At 39.7% G+C, this 19,820-nt stretch overlaps 1 protein-coding gene across 15 annotated transcripts in view; it reads right to left on the reverse strand.

Annotated features, from left to right (window-relative positions):
• Positions 1-19,448, reverse strand: part of LOC124861363 (inositol polyphosphate-4-phosphatase type I A-like) — a 53,051-nt gene extending 33,603 nt beyond the window's left edge. For 14 of the 15 annotated variants that reach the window (XM_047355042.1, XM_047355040.1, XM_047355043.1 and 11 more), the window contains exons 1-2: positions 19,307-19,448; positions 5,043-5,135 (exon numbers count right to left, since the gene is read on the reverse strand). The gene's annotated coding sequence lies outside the window, so the exon portion shown is untranslated. Of the gene's footprint in view, positions 1-2,050; positions 2,209-5,042; positions 5,136-19,306 lie in introns of those variants that run through there. The other variant, XM_047355029.1, reaches the window with a different exon arrangement.
• Positions 19,449-19,820: the final 372 nt, after the last annotated feature.

Consider the following 19,820-nt stretch of genomic DNA (forward strand, 5'->3'; position numbering starts at 1 on the left):
TGCTTGATGCTTTCTCAGATGGCACTAATGTGCTTCTAGGAGATTGGGACTTCTGTGTCCAAATACTTAAATGTCTCAAAGTGTCAGAAGTCTAAAAATCAGAAGAGTACAACAAAAAATTAAGGAAGATGGTGACAAATAAGGAGATAAAGAGATAGAAAACAAGACTGAAGGTGAGCAGGAAGAGAATGTGTGACTTTATGAATACATTTGCTGCCATCACTGATGTAACAATATCAGAGGATTTTAGGGGCACTGATGTCGTGCAGCGACTGCAGTGAAGGGGAAAGTCTATGGAGAACAGAAACAGGGAACAAGATGCAGACAGCAACACTGAAAAGAGAGCAGGCCGCACAGGACGTCACACAGCTACAGTCATAGTAAAAAAGAAAGGACACCCTTTGTAGAGTCTAGGGTTTAAACTCTAAACGATCTGGCCGTTGCTGGGTTCTGAAATGCACACAACAGAATCCACACTGTCATTACTAAACAAAGAGGAAAGAAATTAAATGTACCCCAAACATCCCTGATCTGTACAAAATACAACCAACTTTAGGATTTAAAGGGTGTGTGCTTTCTTCCAATATAGTAACAAGAACTGTAAATAGTTCAAAATTATTTTATGCTCCTTCCTGTAAAAATATTACTAGAGTCCAAAACCTCTGCCTAACGCTACATCAGTGGTCTTCAACATATTGGATGGATGGACGGATGGATACCATCTCAGACCTGGACAAAACGTTAAATTCCAGACTTTCCACAGTGAGTAGGAATCCTGATTCTCAGGTTGTTTATAATCTATAAAAACTACAAATTTGTATTTCACGAGGCTCCATCCTGCAATATATATTCTATTCCAGTTGTTTTACATCGTTCATGTTTACATCCTTGTCTCTGGCTTTACTTTTAGGGAAAGTTAGGACATTCTGAACTGCCTTTTGGGAGGGTGGCCGTCTTGCTCTCACTGTCTCTGTTGCTTCTGTCCCAGTTTAATACAGAGCAATTAACCTATTTGGATGAAAGCTGTGAACACAGGGGATGGTAGGTGGTTCCAACATAGAGATCTAGTGCAAGTTGGAAAACGATCTCTGCACTAGGAGTCAAATTCAACTCCATTTACAGTTGAAATATTATTTATTCCGGTCTGAGTTAACAATAAAAATTAAATGTAATAGATTAGCATTCCTAGAATGTTCTGAGAGGAAGTAATCCAAAGAAATGATTAGAAAAGCTTAAACCTCAACCTAAAATCAGCTTTCAGAAAATGTTCCGCCATTACTAAGTGCTAAAACCTGACGTCCATATCATGTAATGTTTCATACAGACACACACACACACACACACACACACAGAGGGGTCTTGTTTTATCGATGGTCTGGCCTACTTCCTGGCATATGGGCTCCAGCACTGACAGCGTCCCACTTTATGAACATCCTACATGTGTCAAACATCTGGAGCAAGCAGCTGCGGCCCTTCATGGACGAATGCGGGTCAAAATAATTTACATCTGAATTTGAATTGAGTTTGCATGAGAGTATGAGCTGCTTTACATGTTCCAGCACATAGACTGTGACGACCTGACAATCCATTGTTATTGTTTAAAAAATGAAAAACAATTTCCAGATCTTGCAGACTTGATTTAGAGATCTACAAAAAGAAGCATTGCCCAACATAAAACTAAAGTGTTCTGTAAAGCAATACCACATTCAACTTTTTCACCGTTTGACATGTTACAACCACATTAATCTTCATGTATTTTATCGGGTCGTTATGTGAGAAACACACAAATATTGGTGTATAATTGAAGTGGAAGGAAATGATACTTTGTTTTCAATATGTTTTACAAATAAAAACCTGAAAGGTGTGGTATGCATTGCTATCCAGAAGAAAAGTATTCCCACAGCATGATCCAGCCACTGCCGTGTGAAACTGCAAACATGACTTCTTATAGCTTTTTTTTCAACACTTGGTTTCTTCTTACGACTCTTCCATAAAGGTCATATTTGTGAAGTGCACTACTACCACAAGTCCTGTCAAAACATTCTCCCACCTGAGTTGTGGATCTTTGCAGCTCCTCCAGAGATAATATCGGCCTCTGGGCAGCTTCTGTTAATAATACCTTGGGGAAGACCCTCCTTCTGCTGCCCCCTCCCAACCAATCGAAATGCAGGAAACTGTCTGTATTCCTGGGTGTGATGAATGCAATGCAGTACCAAACAAAATACATAAAATAGTTTCCCTAGCAACAAGAAAGGGACTCCCTGTTGACTGTCAACAGGGAGTCCCTTGCTTGTTGCTAGGGAAACTATTTTATGTTGTATTTTTCCCCACAAATAAATGTCTCCCTATTTAAATTTTGTATTAAGTGCTGTTTAAAAACTGCTCTTAATAAAAAAAAAAAAAAAAGTAGTATTCATCCCGCAAAAAATATTTCCTTCAAACTAAACTCAATGTAAAAGAACAACTCGTTCAACTGCAGTAGCCACCGTTCAACCCAAAGATGACAGAACTAAGACGGTTTTAGGACAAATATTGCAAAATTAAACAGGTTTACAAGAAATTTTAAAAAATGCACAGTAACATCAAGATGCAAAAAAAAAATGTTGATTTGGGGTTTAGTTCCTCTTTAATAAGCTAAGGCTGATCAAATTTGTAATTACCAGTGAGAAGTGTTGAGTAATTTAAAGAGACTAACCTAGCAGCTTTTACAGAAACAGGCTATTTTGTTAATTTCCCTTTTCTTTAAAACATTAGTTCAAAAAAAAAAAGATAAATCAATGAATAAATAATTGTAGGAAAACAAAAATATGGAAACAAGCTTGGGGAAAAAGAAAGCAGTGATGTTAAAAACATAAATTAATAAAAAATTACATAATTTAAAGATTTAATAAAATGATTAAAATAAAATTTCATAATACTTAAGATATATCTAAAGTCATTTAATTTTATATTAATTGGTACGATGATTATTATTATTTTGTATCAATTTAGTTTTTTTTTTCTATTAAATAAAAACGTTGAGGGGAAATAATTCACACGTAATAGTCATAATAATAGCAATTAATAATATGATTGAGCTGATTGATCTATTGATTTATTTTTATATTTATATATTACATAAAAAGATTGAGGGAAGGTTACACAAGTTAAGGTAAAAATATTGATAAATCAAATAAATAAAATAATTTTCTTTTTTGATCAAAATATAACTAAACTCATTTTTATTGTTTAGTTGCAGAATATTTATAATAATATTATTATTTTCTATTCAAACATTAATAATAGAATAGAATAGGGCGCTGAATGATTTGCCGAGAGCAGGTTTCAGCTGAAGCACAACCAAGAGCAAAGGAAGCTCTGGTGACCTCGTCAGTGGGATTTACGGTCTGCACGTGGTGTGTTTCAGCAAGCACCGTCACTTTTATTGAACTGTAGTGTAATCACGGACCACTAAAGTCTTTGGAATAAATCCAGAGAGGAGCCGGAAGGTTTCAGAGCTCCTGTGCTCCATCAAATGTGTTTACATGTATTAATATGGACGGCAATAAGGAGAATAACACAGGTAATTCTGGGGGAATACGGGATATTTATTATGCTTGTGTGCTACTGCAGTGATAATTTGATGCTTCCTATTTATTAGAGATTCAATTTACTCGTTTTCTAAAAGAAGTCCAGTAAAAGTGATCCCTTTAAGCATGGTGTGTTTGAAAAAGAAAGAAAAATACATACAATTCGGCTCCTTTATTTTCAAATCTAGCAGGAATTTTCCAGGCCAACTGAAGTCACTTTTTCCATTTCCAACGGCAGAAATGTCCAGAAGGGCTTACTCACCTCCAATTTTATTCATCACGTCATCATAATCTAAGTTTCTTCATAACTTCCAACAGACGTTTATTGCTTGTTCTCTTCTGTATGTACAGACAGTCAAACATATCTACAGGGCTCGTTCTAAGATGATTTAGACCAGGGATAACACGCTACAAAGCAAAGATAAAGCCTAGAAACTTTGACCGTTCAGAGTTGAAGATGACAGTCATTTACCAGTTTGAAGCATAGTCCAACTAGATATTCAGTGTTGCTACAGGGAATGAGGATAAGCAGCCATATAAGGTAGCTCCAAATTTAGCCCGCATGGGATCCAAGTGTGTGTAGGTCTGTGAGTCACATAAACTGGGGCACACACTGTTTGTATAAACCTCAGTGAAAGCTTGCCAGAACTCTTGACAACCCATATCTGGCATATATATAATGTGGATTTTGGTCTGTTAGAGCCTGGCTGATGTATCACAGGTTCAGGCCAACTATAACTATACACTCAGAATGTTTGTCATATACAATAAACACTACTTTAGTTTTGTTTTCTGTTAGAAACTAAGTACAGGTTATTCAGGTATGCCATTACTTTGCAAGAATCTGGAAGAAGACCCAATCTGCCACCTTCAGAGAAAAGGAAGTCAGTTAGGATGCAAAGGAACAACACACCAAACATCAAGCCTGTCATAAACACCAGTGTGTCCACATTGAAGACAAAAGATGCAGACAGAGAAGCCAGTGATTTAAAACAGTCGCATTCAGGCTGGGGTAAAATTTGCCGGAGCCTATCTGGACCATCCATGCCTTCAGGGGACCACTTTATTTGCAGATGTTTTCTCCATTTGATGGCTCTCACTGTGGTCCACATAGGGCCAGGTTGGTTTGGATAGCTTCTCTCCCTTAATAAATAAAATATTCATTTGAAAACTGACTCAGGTTCTTTGTCTGATGTAAAAATAAGGTTGATGATCTGAAACACTTAAGTGTAAAACAGCTAGAAGGTAGAAATGGAAGAAATCTGTAAGGGAGCTCATGATTTCTGCAGCATTCTGGGAATCTAGTTTAAAACTCGCAGCAGGAAGAAGCGTCTGACATGTACGTGCATTAGTTTCTCTGAAGAGCAACAGTCTCTGAGCGTGTTTACAGCTTCTGTCTGTGGTTTAAACTTCAGGCACAAAAGCCAGATTCAGGGACAGACAGTGCAGTTGACCATACATGGTGAAACTCACGTTTCAGTGCTTCCTCTTGCCAAGCAGCCCTTTCTCTCACTCAAGGAACCAAGAAAGGCTTAAAACGGCCAAAGTTGGTTCTTTTCTTGATGCCTGTCAAACACAACAGAGGGAAAAATAAGACAGTTAAGTAGAGCTCAGTGATGAAACAAATCTGAAACAGACAGTTTAAGTTATTTTCTGTAGAAAAAGGAAATGGGCAAGTTGACACATGTTTCATTTGACTAATTGTCAAAGAAAATCAGGTCTGGTTTGGCCAGATCATAATAAATCCTCCTAAAGGTTGGGGGAGGATAAACATTTTTCCCTTGACACAGACAGGCACAAGTTTCTGTAAGAAGTGAGGATCTCTTTGATGAAGCTCTTTATCAGATGAATGAAAAAAACATTTTGACCAGTGTTTGTCATCTTATTGCTGAAAATCGATTCAACTCTGTGTCTTACAAGAGTATTCATTCATGTTGAACTTTTCTTTCTGTCACGTCACAAGACAAGCTTCTATGTATTAATAAAAGTTTAAGGGAAGGAAAAAGAGCATCCCTAAAACATGATGGTGAAATCACCATCGATTGCCAAAGGGACTTCTTATGTATATTTTTTAAACAATAGATTTGAACTGCTAGAGGGTCCGGATAAACCGTGCCAGTGTATGGTTCTCTGATCCATTTCAAGGTTTGGGATGGGTTCACACTGGCGTAATCCGCTCCAGAAACCAGACTCTGGCACTGTACAAAGCGTTTCGAAGGTTTGGTGTGAAACCACTGCCGGTCCTCCTGAGCAGGACGAAATGAGCATCCAGGACAAGGTGGTGTCACATGTCCACAGTGGAGATTTGTCCCACGGTTTGCAGCGAGACACTACTGGAGAGATGTGAAGAAATTCACATATAGGACATATAGGAAGGTTTCCCACCACATTCGAAACAGCAATAACCGTCAGAAACACAAGAAACTTGGAGAGACATCAGTTAGACCTGGGATCAACTTAACGGTTCTGAGGGATACATACTTTAGTTTTGCATCCTGAACTGCCAGAGGATTTTCCAACGCTAGGTATTGAAAGAGTATTAATGATATTACTAGTGAAGTAGCTGTTAGCTACCACCTCTTCTTCTGTTTGTTATGCTGCATGAAGCAGTGAGGAGAGTTGTTGTTAGCTATCAGGGTGTAGGGTGTAGGGTTTTAGTAGCTTCAGTGTTGTGAAACATTACGGTGGTTATTTCCCAATAATCTGATTTAAAACTGTCAGTACCATCTTAACTAATTAATAATTGTAGTAGGTGTTAATATTTTCCCCTTCTCTGTCTTGTTAGTCAGACTAACAAGACTTCAGATAATCCTGAACAGCAGAAAGCAAAGAAAGTCACAGCATCTCAAAATGACCTAGCTGAAGATGAGGATTTTATTTTTATGATGAACACAGGAGGGTGGACGGGAGTTTGCCCAACCAGTCTACATGTGCTTTTTGGTCTTGGAGAAGGCGTTCGACCGTGTCCCTCGTTGAATCCTGTGGGGGGTACTCCGGGGGTATGGGGTACCAGGCCCTTTGATACAGGATGTTAGGTCCCTGTATGACAAGTGTCAGAGCTTGGTTCGCATTGCCGGCAGTAAGTTGAACTTGTTTCCGGTGAGGGTTGGACTCCGCCAAGGTTGTCCTTTGTCACAGATTCTGTTTACAACTTTTATGGACAGAATTTCTAAGGGCAGCCAAGGTGTTGAGGGGATCTGTTCTGGTGGCCGTAGAATTGCGTCTCTGCTTTTTGCGGATGATGTGGTCCTATTGCCTTCATCAGCTCGTGATCTACAGCTCTCACTGGAGCATTTCGCAGCCGAGTGTGAAGCGGCCAGGATGAGAATCAGTGCCTCCAAGTCCGAGGCCATGTTCTTGAGCCGGAAAAGGCTAGAGTGCCTTCTCCGGGTCAGGGGGAGGTCCAGCCTCAAGTGGAGGAGTTCATCTTGGCGTCTTGTTCACGAATGAGGGAAAAATGGAGCGGGAGATTGATAGATGGATTGGTGCTGCGTCAGCAGTGATGCGGGTGCTGTACCGGTCTGTCGTGGTGAAGAGAGAACTGAGTCAAAAAGCGAAGCTCTCGATTTACCAGTTGATCTACGTTCCTACCCTCATCTATGGTCATGAGCTTTGGGTCATGACCAAAAGAACGAGATCACAGATACAAGCGGCTGAAATGAGTTTCGTCCGCATGGTGTCTGGGCTCTCCCTTAGAGATAAGGTGAAAAGCTCAGTCATCCGGGAGGGAGTCAGAGTAGAGCCGCTGCTTGTCCACGTCGAGAGGAGCCAGTTGAGGTGGCTCGGGCATCTGGTTAGGATGCCTCCTGGATGCCTCCCTGGTGAGGTGTTCTGGGCACGTCCCACCCAGAGGAGGCCCAGATGAAGACCCAGGACATGCTGGAGGGACTATGTTTCTCGGTTAATTCCCCCAGACGTGCTGGCCCACGTGGCTGGGAAGAGGGAAGTCTGGGGTCTCTCTCCTTAGGCTGCTGCCCCCGTGACCCAAGCCCAGATAAGCGGAAGACAATGGATGGATGGATGATGGACACAATCAATAAACTGAGTTTATTCTGACAGATAAACAGGATGAAACCAAAGATCTGCTTCATTCTTGGCTTTTATTGTAGTTTCTAACTCTTTGCACTAGATAGTTTACCCTTCCTGTTTCTGACAGACTTTGAGGAATGACAATATTTCACTAATTTGTTTTAGTTTAATCCTTGGTGGCATAAAGGGTCTCCCCTTCATCTGGAATATTTTAGATTAACACAGCACTTGCAGAAACAATTGGAACATTGCATATATAAATATATCGTTCAGGTACAACAAGCCAGATGGCAATATGTAAAATTTAAGAAAACCAAATCAGACCATTTCAATTTTCAGTATGCTGTTATTAAGGATTTTTGGTTATCCGAAATTTATTAAAAAAGCAAATGCAGATTTAAGTTCATCAGTACTCCATTCCATCCTTGAACACATATTTTCATGTAACTATAAAGAAATGATATTTCCTAAAGAAGTAAGAAACCCTAAAAAGCATTTATCTCTGACTTCATACTTTAGGCAACTAAATAGGTATTAAATTTAGTCAGCTTAAATGTCTAGTTTTAGTGGATGATTAAACCAAAACTAGACTAAATTACATTTTAGCTGAAACACTATAGACTTCAACTAAATGAAAATCTGATGTCAAAATTAACAATTGTCTCCCAAGTAATAAAAAGTAAATGATCGGAGTTCCAAAATACCCGACACCAGGCAAACAACGAGGCAGCTAACAAAGATGGAAACATGGCGGAGGCTAATGCGAGCATAGCGGTGGTTGTCACCGCCCTGGCCACAGACATTACTGCGAAGGTTGCTGCCATCATGGAGAATACATTTTCTGCGTTCTCAGCTAAGTTGGACACTATTGCGGCAAAATTAGAGTCTGATGCAAAGAGAGTGGAAGAAGCAGAGAGTCGTATCTTGGATGCTGAGGACAATATAACTGGGTTGCAGAACAGAATGCTTGCTATGGAGAACAAGTTAGCTGCTACACTATCACTGGTGGATGGCCAGGAGGCGCGCTCACACGGAGACAACATACGGATCTTCAGTGTTAAGGAAAGTATTGAGGGGATTTGGCCTTTTTTGAAACATGGCTACCAAAGCTCCTGAATCTCGAAACTACAAAGGGTTGGATCCGGCTGGACAGATGCCACAGAGGCCTTGGTCGCCCGAGACCAGGAGTCCCATGGGTTGTCATAATAAAACTACACCACCCAACTGACACAATGAAGCTACTGGCATCCAGCGGGAAACAACAATTGTTTAGCCGTCCCCCAGACTGTCTTAAAATGGACATTCTGCTCGTAGTTAAAAATATTTATTGGAACATTGGAAATTTGTTTTGGGGGGCAAGTGGGTGACTCACTGCAACATTTTACTGGGGTGAATCCAGACTGTTGGGTGCGCTCTCAGGAAGTGCTGTTTCCCCCTAGCAACACTGGTTCCTAGGTTGACGTACGAGTTGTAGTTCCTTTTTTTAAATTATATATATATATATATATATATATATATATATATATATATATATATATATATATATATATATATATATATATATATATATATATACACATCTAAGCTTTCTAATATGTCATCAGTTAATGTTTAAAAAATTAACAATTGACTCTTTATATCCCAAAACTGGTTTGAAAACAGTTTTTCATTAATGCTATTCTGCTCTGAATTTCGTACACACTGAAAAAAGGCCAACATCCATTATTTTGTCTGTTGCTTCATAAGGTGGTGGACAGAATACCAGCTGTTCTAGAGCCACACTGTGACTCATCAAAACCTTTACAGCTGCATTACTGCAATTATCCAGACACCCGCTTTCTGAAACTGACTAATTCCAGAGGGGCTTTATATTAGTCAGTTTCATCGTTTTGAAGCTAGTTTCCAGCACTGAAACTGAATAACAACAACAACATAAACAAGCCCCGGTTTAGTCATCAGGCTGCAGGACTGGACCAAAATGGGAGATGCTCCCCTGTCAGAACGCATCCACCCTCGGGGATGGGCATCAGAATGAGGCATGAATAATTTCTTTATTGGGACAGAGCAGCTGTGGCCCTTTCACATGAAAATGAGCATCGGTGTGAGCCTCAAACACAGAAACACACACAGTGACGTACTGAGCATCTCCATGAGCTCTCACCATCATCCATTTCTCTGCTTATTACAGTTGCTATCAATGCAAAAAATGAGAAAAAAAGCCAAACAGATGCATCTCTAATTAAACCATTATATAAAGCAAACTTGGTTCTGGGGCTGATTTCAGTGTTTGTTTCCTCTTTGTTAAGCGTAACCCATACCTCAGAACACATGGTGCATTAAGCTTCCTGCCCTCTTTTACTTCACTGGTGAGTAGAAACTTGAAGCAACATCTATAAACCTCTGAAAGTGAGATTGTAAAACTGTCAGGGACTCAAAAAAAAAAAAAAAAACTATGTTCCTCCTGTTATTTGAGGAAGTATCTTAACACAGAGTAGCTTATAGCTACAAAAAGGTTAACCTAATTAGAGCTAAAATTAAATTGATGTAGTTTCAGTACTATAGTGGAACCTATCAGGACATGTAACATAATACATGTAACTGCACACTAACAGTAGATCTTTATCAACCCTGGAAAGTCATCTGACTTACAAATGGAGCAAATATATAAACATAAACACAACAATTGCTTCTGTAAAAACTGACTAATGATTGAAAATTCTAACAGAGCAAGTTGAAAATGCCATCTTACTTGGCTGTTAAGGATAGGTTTTCACTTCTGGAACATCTCTGAATGGAATTAAACCCTACCAACTTTGATGTGGATATATAAAAATATATGAAACTGTCAGAAATAACTTTTTGCCTGTTTGTTTCTTTTCCATAGAAAGTACTGCTGAGTTAGTGTCTCTGTGTTTAACTGTGGCCAAACCAAAGCTATTAACTCCTAGCTCAGCACTTTTTTGACACAGTGGGGTGGCATCAGCCATCTTCTATGGTGTAGTATGTTGGAGCAGCAGCTGATCTACAGCCAAGAGGAAGCCGTTAGATAAACTCATCAGGAAGGCCAGCGGTGTCTAAGAATGGCCCCTCAACCCACTGCAGGTGGTGGGAGACAGAAGGACTCTGGCAAACATAGCATCACGGTTGGACAATGTCTCCCACCCCATGCATGAAGCCAATGCAGAACTCTAGAGCTCCTTCAGTGACAGACCACTGCATCTTAGGTGCACAAAGAAGGTTATTACAGGTCCTTCCTCCCAGCTGCTGTTGGACTTTAAAACCATCAATGCTCCCAACAAACTCAATAAGTGCTTACATTCCTGCTGTTATATGCACACTTTTTCCACTGCTAGTCTCATAGTCCAATTTTTCTTCCATTCTTTCATTTATTATACCATCGCAATGTACTTTTTTTGTGTTTTCTTTTCTTATGTTTTCATCATGTAAAGCACTTTGAATTCTCTTGTTACTGAAATACAAATAAACTTGCCTTTAGGGATGGGTAACGAATTCGGTACTTTTATAGGTGCTGACCGAATTCCATCGGTACTACAGAGTATCGATTCCCTTTCTGCAGTGCAGATTACGCTTGCTGCATTATTTGTGACACGAAATGCAAGACCAGCGGCAGGAATGCTTCTAATCTGAGGAAGCACCTGGTTAAGCACAAAATTTTTCTTAAGGCTGTAGAGCAACTTTCATCAGCCCCAGATCCGTTAGCTCGCCTGCAACCGTTAGCAACTCGTCGCCTGCAACCAGAAACATGGGAGAAGAAATGTTTGAAACAACTGAGGTGTTACAATACAAACACCTGGATGTTTTTTTGACATATTCATTAAAGTTTATATATTGAGAAATAAATATGTTAAATTGAAAAATTTTGAGGTTTTATTATTAAATGAATTAACATTTATTACCACATAAACACACACAAAATTACAGAAAACTGGTACAGTTGAGTACCGTATCGATTCCCAGGTACCAGGCATCGGTACCGTATGGGTTCAAATGTGAAAGGTACCCATCTCTAGTTGCCTTGCCTTCTTACAAATAGCCTGTTGTTTTGTTAAACACAAATATACATGCACATATGTACATTTTTTAAATGAACCTACTCAGTTGCACATTTCTTTAAACCTGAGTATGCTATTTGGAATATTTGCACAGCATTTTCTTATTCTATTCCAAAATTTAGCTTCGTCAGAAGGTACTTCGGTCTTTGTGTGCTGAGCCGTGTTTCTTTCCTTAGTGGAACCATTGAGTGAGCTGTTGCTGCTATTACCTCTGTCTACTGTCCTGTTTCTTTTCCATAAAGAGTGCTTCTGGCTCAGTGCTTCAATATATAAGAGTATTTTTTCCATTAACAGATAATGCTGTCATACCTTCATAATCTCCATGTTTTTCTTTCCATTGGAAATTTCTTCTGGCTCAGAGCTATAATCTTTATCTGTCTCTTTCCTGGATAGATTAATTGCCTATTTTTGCCATAACTATGTTTTGCTAACCCATAGAAAGTCCCCCTGGACAACGGTCATGTATCGCTGTGTCTTGTGCCATTGTTCGTGTTAATAGACCTATTGCTGCAGTTACCTTTTCATACTCTCCCAGTTTTTCATTCACATAAAAAAAAAAAAAATACTCCTAGCTCAGTGGTTAATGCTTGCTGAATGCAAATTAAGCATTTTTAAAGAGCTTTGGTTAAGGAGGATTAGTGTTTCTTCCTGTAGAAGGGGAAAGGGAGTCATTCTTTTCTCCTGTCGCCACATGCTTGCTTAGGATGAGGGATTGCTGACACTGAACTCTGTGGCTGCAGCTATAAACGTTACATTTAAAGGAAGGCATTTGAATGCACGTGCATTTCCCTACTGTGAGGGACACAAGTAGACTGCTGATCTAAAGGAAAAGATAACTTTATCAGACATTATGGTAAAATGCATGCAGATTTCATTATGTTCTTATCAATTTCCAATTCTCGAGGATGGACCCAGTTGGACCGGCCAATCTGAAAATAAGCCCCAGCACAAGACTCGGCTCAATATTAAATGGGTGCTCATCACAATCCCTAACCTGAAAAAACTTCAGTCACTGTTGATAGTTCAAACATTTAGTTCATGCAGCAGAACGTACAAGAATATGGGATCATATACAACTCTTAAAAACTTTGAAATACAGAGGAGATCATTGTAAACTCAATCACTGTAAGGCCCACGGTTGATCTGATGTGCAACTCTCAGAGAAATCTCCTCCTGGTAAGATTGGCAGTTAGGCTAAATGTCTCCCTACAAAGAAAGAAAAATCTATTTCTATACAATAGTTTTCAATACATAGTAACCCTCCCTAGATTGATGGGCAGCAACAAAATGCTTCTCTACAGTTTAATTTAAACCTCAAAGGTATTAATTCCTATCTCCGCAGTTAGCTTTGAGATGTTAAAAAAACCAATGGTTACAAAAAAAAATACACAAAACAAGACAAATGAAAATGATAACTTTTTATGGTGGAACTTCAGTGCAGATAGAACTATACCACACAGCAGCACCCTGCAAGCAGAAGTGAAATTAAAGAGTCAACCTAGTTTATTTAAAAGAAAACCACTGAGCTTCCTGCAGCATATAGAAAGCATGCAGGATGAAAGTGTGCAAGCTTCATCATCCATCCACATTGAAATCTTCACGTCTGTGCTTCAGCTTTGAGCCCAGTCAGGTATATCCCAATTCCTCAAGAGGTTGCAGTGACTTATTGGCAAACAGCATGACGTAGTATTTCCTGCCAGATCCTCCGAAGACAATATCGCAGCACAAATCTGCAGCCAAATGTGTCAGCGTGACCTCAGCGTTCCAGCGCACGCCGGTCTTCAGCTTCTGGGAGTAAACAAACTCACGCTGCAGATGCTGTCACGAGGCAGCGAGCACGAGCCCTCACCCCCTCCTCTCCTGCACTCCCGAAGCCCACTGTAACAGCTCGCCGCCTCTCAAACGCTTGATCCAGCGCTTTGGCTTACTGGGCGGCCGCAGTTGTCGCACGTTTGGCACCATGACTGGGTGGGTCAGATATCAGAGCGACAGCTTCCCAGTTGCATTGGTTACATATTTCTAACAAGGTTTCACTAAGTACAATAATGGTCAGATGTGTTGGAGAAATACGGGCGCTAAACCTCATAAACAAACCTTATAAATAAAAGTTTAAGCGGCTATTCCAAGGTGAAGATACAGTAGAATAAGGAGGACCTACGCCAAATTCTTTAAGCACACCTCAAATCAACAGCCAGACGACTGAAACTTGGACACAACCATGTGTTCGGACTCATGGTCTAGACTTCCAACCCTATAGAACAATTGTGGACTGTGCATTTCAGCTGGGTATGTACCACGAAACCAACAGATTAAAATAAGGTTTACCATTTCTACCAAGAAGAGTAGTCACATATCCAGACAGAATAATATATTTGAGTCTGTATGTGTAATTTTTAAAAGAAAACCCACCATCATTTCCCATGCACCCAAATCTTGCACTAAATAATCCCAGGCTAATCACAAGCTGCACATAAACAGCTGAAAGCTGAACATCTGAGCCTTTTTCTTCCTCATTGTGTCAAGACGATACTCATGAGCGCTCGCCAGGAGGAAACCCCATCACGTGTTGTCACGCTCCATGTCACTTTGTGACAGCTGTTCGACATGCACAAGAGGAAGCACAGCGAAACGGCTCAACCTGCGAACCACACAGCGCCGTCCTGATGCGTCAGCCCCCCGAAAGTTCATCAATATTAAAGAGGCTGTTATGTGAGAACAGCCATCATCAGCAGCAGACCGCATTGGTGCTCGCAATTTAGAGACGATGTTCTGCAGCTTAGAAAATATTTTTTAAATAAACATAAAGCTGCTGATTCTTTTAGTTTTGAGTCCATACATGCTTTACATTTTACATTTTGCTTTTACTTAGATAAAGAACAAGGACATTGAAATTTCAGTGCTTCTAATATGTAAGGTAACTAATATCAAATCAATTTTAGGTAATGTTAAGAAAAATTACATCAATTTTTCTGTTTGTTAACTTACCTATATAGTCGATACATGACATATTTGATTACCTTTGGGTGAATAGGAACCTTCTCCTCATTACATAAACTGCGTCCCCTCAGCTCGAAAGCACCCAGACAAGCAGCGGGCTGCAGGCATGTACTGGTAACTACCCACACGTGGAGAAGAAGATGCACAAAAACAGATGAGCACGGAGCAACAAGCGTCTGCTCGCCTGGGCTGTTCATTCACAGCTGAGTGGGAGAGTCTGATGAGTCACGCCAACCATGGCGTCTAATAAAACGCGTCACGGTCCACCAGGGATGCTCAGATGCAGTCGGTGACAAATTCTGCCTGTAACCTCAAGTGATACGTCTTCAGCTAAAGGAAACATGGGAAAAATGCAGCTGCAAACACCTACACTGTAAAAACGGACTAATTTCGTTTTTATTTACTCGGTACACTACTCTACACAGATTAAAATAAAGCATATACTGCCTGGCCAAAAAAAAAAAAAAGTTGCCTCCTGGATTTAACTAAGCAAATAGGTACGAGCCTCCTATTGGATAATTACTGCATGGGCGATTATGTTTCAGCTGGCAACAAGTTATTTAACCCCAACTGGTGCAATGAGTTGCTTCTCATTTCTTTAACAACCATGTTAAAAGACACATCCCTTGGTCTGTTTCAGAAGGGTCAAATCATTGGCATGCATCAAGCAGAGAAAACATCTAAGGAGATTGCAGAAACTACCAAAATTGGGTTAAGAACAGTCCAGCACATTAATAAAAACTGGAAGGATAGTGGGGACCCATCGTCTTTGAGGAAGAAATGCGGTCGAAGAAAAACAACAGTAGAACTCAGGGGTATGTTTAATAGTGAAAGTAACACACAATGCAAAGCAACCTCAGGGGACTGGAACTGAACAGCTGTGTAGCTGCAAAAAAACACTAATCAGTGAGGCTAACCAGAAAGAAAGGCTACAGTTTGCTGGGGAACATAAACAGTGGATTATGGAGAACTGGAAGAAGGTCATACGGTCTGATGGGTCCAGATTTACCCTGTTCTAGAGTGATGGGCGCATCAGGGTAAGAAGAGAGGCAGATGAAGTGATGCACCCATCATGCCTAGGGCCTACTGTACAAACCTGTGGGGGCAGTACTATGATCTGGGGTTGCTGTAGTAGGTTGAGTCTAGGATCAACAACATTATGTGCCCAAAGAATTAGGTCAGCTTCCATCAATGGATGTTTTCTTCCCTGATGGCACGGGCATATTCCAAGATGACAGTGCCAGGATTCATCGGGCTTGAATTGTGAAAGAGTGGTTCAGGGAGCATGAGACATCCTGAGAGTCCAGACATTAGCCCCACAGAGAATCTTTGGGACGTGCTCGAGAAGGCTTTGCACAGCATGAATGAAGTTATTTGTAAATCTTGGATCAGATTTGTCTAAAAAGAGTTTGATAAATTAGTAGAACGAAATCCAAACTCAATGTTCCTTAGCATGGTAAGAGAAAAACAAATAAATGATCCACTGATTTATACAACATCGATATGTCCTTGGTAAAACATGTAATTAAGGGGCTTTAAAACTGCTACAATCTATCAGTAATCTGTCATTTTAAACTAGTTCATTTCCTGATAAAATGAAAACAGCCAAAGTGATCCCATTACACAAAAATGCAGACAAAAATCTGTTTTCCAACTATAGACCAGAATCTCTGTTACCAAATTTTTAGAAGAACTGTTTAATAATAGACTGGACACATTCTCAGAAAAATTAAAATTCATCACTGAAAATCAATATGGTTTCAGTTCAAAACAATTAACAACACCAGCCATACTGGAAGCAATGGGCAGAACAACTACTGTTGACAATAAAAAAAATTGCTGCCGGAGTGTTTGTTGATATTTGCAAAAGATTTTAACACAATAAATCCTGATTTACTGTTAAAAAGCTGGATAGCTGCAGGATCAGAGGGTTTGTGTTACAGCAGGTTAAAGGTTAAGTGACAGACAGAAGCATGTGAAACTGGGAGATGTGAGTTCTCATTGCTTGTGGGATTCTGCAAGGGTCAGTTATGGGTCCTAAATTCTTTATTATTTATGTAAATGACTGAAATGTTTAAAGATATGAACATGGTATTATTTGCTGATGACAAACATTTTCCATGCGGGAGATACTCTGGAGTAGTTGTTAAAAGATGTCATTGAAGAAATGAGAAGAAAATAAAAATTAAAAATTAAATATATTTATATATATATATAGGGGTTGGACAATGAAAATGAAACACCTTGTTTTAGACGACAATAATTTATTAGTATGGTGTAGGGCCTCCTTTTGCGGCCAATACAGCATCAATTCGTCTTGGGAATGACATATACAAGTCCTGCACAGTGGTCAGAGGGATTTTAAGCCATTCTTCTTGCAGGATAGTGGCCAGGTCACTACGTGATACTGGTGGAGGAAAACGTTTCCTGACTCGCTCCTCCAAAGCACCCCAAAGTGGTTCAATAATATTTAGATCTGGTGACTGTGCAGGCCATGGGAGATGTTCAACTTCACTTTCATGTTCATCAAACCAATCTTTCACCAGTCTTGCTGTGTGTATTGGTGCATTGTCATCCTGATACACAGCACCGCCTTCAGGGTACAATGTTTGAACCATTGGATGCACATGGTCCTCAAGAATGGTTCGGTAGTCCTTGGCAGTGACGCGCCCATCTAGCACAAGTATTGGGCCAAGGGAATGCCATGATATGGCAGCCCAAACCATCACTGATCCACCCCCATGCTTCACTCTGGGCATGCAACAGTCTGGGTGGTACGCTTCTTTGGGGCTTCTCCACACCGTAACTCTCCCGGATTTGGGGAAAACAGTAAAGGTGGACTCATCAGAGAACAATACATGTTTCACATTGTCCACACCCCAAGATCTGCGCTCCTTGCACCATTGAAACTGACGTTTGGCATTGGCATGAGTGACCAAAGGTTTGGCTATAGCAGCCCGGCCGTGTATATTGACCCTGTGGAGCTCCCGACGGACAGTTCTGGTGGAAACAGGAGAGTTGAGGTGCACATTTAATTCTGCAGTGATTTGGGCAGCCGTGGTTTTATGTTTTTTGGATACAATCTGGATTAGCACCCGTACATCCCTTTCAGACAGCTTCCTCTTGCACCAACAATTTGTCCTCTGAACTCTGGTATGTCACCCATAATGTTGTGTACATTTCAATATTTTGAGCAAAACTGTGCTCTTACCCTGCTAATTGAACCTTCACACTCTGCTCTTACTGGTGCAATGTGCAATCAATGAAGACTAGCTACCAGGCTGGTCCAATTTAGCCATGAAACCTCCCACACTAAAATGACAGGTGTTTCAGTTTCAATGTCCAACCCCTGTATGTATGTGTATATTATATATATATATATATATATATATATATATATATATATATATATATATATATATATATATATATATATATATATATATATGGTTTGATTGTCGTTACATGTGTTAACATAAGCTTTTACATTTGTCCACTCAGTTGAGTGTGTGAATATTGTATGTGGGTAAATATTGCTGTTATTATCTGCTGTAATGTTAAATAAATGTTTGAAATGAAAAAAAAAAGAAATATAAGAAGCACATTATCCCTTAGAAATTCTATGTTTGATCTTTTAGACAGAAAACAGATTAAGGTCTGAAAATCAAAACATTTTATACGACATGTTCTTTGGTCCAGACTTATCCAGACCTGGAAAATGAGAAAAGCAAATTCCATCATTTTCAAGACCACACAGGAGCCCTCAGATCAGGGAGGCAGGCACCCCGTCTACTTTTAAGACTAGAACTAAACTGTCGTTTTTAAATTCAACTTCCAGATATAGAAACAATCTTTCCTTGCTCCCATCACTTTACATTTAAAATGCATTATTCAGTTTTTGCTGTTTGTGTTCCCCTGGCTCCCAGCAAATCATTTTTAGAAAATCAGATTTGTATTTCCGTATCCAGGCAAGGAAAATAAGAACATCCCAAACTTTTCCACCCTTAATAAGCCGTGCTCCAACTACTGAGCCACCCATAAAGTCCTCCCGGTCATAGTTAAAGGCCTCATTTTAAAGCTGAGAAGCATGATCATCGTTGACCTTGACTCCTTCAGAGTGAAACTTAAGAGCAGCAGGACTGCAGTGAGATGTCAGGACCACATGTGTTCACATCCCTGTACCACACACACATAAAACACCTCCTAACACTGCTTCTATCAACTTTATAGCTCAGATGCAATACAAAAAGCATGCCCTGCAAAGACATGGGATTATTCATTTACATATACGTGATTGCAGGTACATGGAGTCAGCAGAATGTTTCTAAGGCCCTAAATAAGGCACTTAAATTCAAAGACTACCTCCTAAAGAAGGTTAAAGGTCTTGTCATTCCTTGCCTTACATATAAACGTAATTCCGGCTTTTTATACAGCCATACTGCGTACATTGTTAACCAAGTGTATTTATTGCTTTAAGTAGCTGGATATATGTAGAAACTAACTCCACCTTCCGTTTAAGAACTTATCCTCAGCATTATAAACAGTAAAGCCGCCACAGTTAGCTTCCTTAGGCGACAAAAAACAACCGCTATGCCACAAATTCAGGTTATAAATACACTGTAAATAATCTCTACTTACCCGTTTGGTCCAGTTCAGTTCGCTGAGGATAATATCCGTTTAATTCCAACAAAACACGACAACTGTCTGGAGGTGAGTGGCTGTAGTCTGCCGCACTGTTTCTCTCCTTCTGGACTTCGCCCAAACCGCAGCAGCAGTAACTGCGTTTAGCCACGCCCCCTGTGCCTATGACGTCATCCCGTATTCTCTTACGCAGCACGCTAGTTTTTTTTTTTTTTTTTTTCTGGATAAAATAAAATAAAGAATTTTCAGGCTTAAAAAAAACAAACAAAAAGAGCATCCCTTACTTTCATTGATTGTATTTACACTCACATTTACACTCATCATCTATATCATCAGTATTTTTTTTATCTGTTTCTGTAAACATATTACTTCATTCTTGAGACAAAGCATGTTACCTCAAAATAAATGTAGAAATAAAATAATGTACTTCGCTCAAAATAATGGGACACTGTATTAGTTAGAAATGTTTGCTTTTTTGGCTAGAAATAATTTTAAAATGATTTAAAAAGAA

The sequence above is a fragment of the Girardinichthys multiradiatus genome, chromosome 24 (assembly GCF_021462225.1).
Source record: "Girardinichthys multiradiatus isolate DD_20200921_A chromosome 24, DD_fGirMul_XY1, whole genome shotgun sequence".
Taxonomy (NCBI): domain Eukaryota; kingdom Metazoa; phylum Chordata; class Actinopteri; order Cyprinodontiformes; family Goodeidae; genus Girardinichthys; species Girardinichthys multiradiatus.